Genomic DNA, 294 nt, shown 5'->3' with positions numbered 1-294 from the left:
ATATGATGTTGAATAATTATCAAGAAGAGTTTTTTCATACGTTTTTATTTTCTCGTCACCAGAAATTTTTTTAATAATTTTTTTTCCATAAATCAATCTCATTAATGGCGGAAAAATAACCATCCAAGAACAGTTTTTTTTTCTCAGAGTCCAAATAAAGTCGATTTTTTTATCATCCTCATCATTAATAACAGGAAAAATCACCAAGAATTATCCAAAACAATTTTTCTTCATAAATTATTGTCATCATCAATTCTGAAAGATCATTTACTCTCCAATCATCATCACATTATA

The sequence above is a fragment of the Penaeus monodon genome, chromosome 19 (assembly GCF_015228065.2).
Source record: "Penaeus monodon isolate SGIC_2016 chromosome 19, NSTDA_Pmon_1, whole genome shotgun sequence".
NCBI classification, from domain to species: domain Eukaryota; kingdom Metazoa; phylum Arthropoda; class Malacostraca; order Decapoda; family Penaeidae; genus Penaeus; species Penaeus monodon.
Note: the sequence above shows the minus strand (reverse complement) of the source record.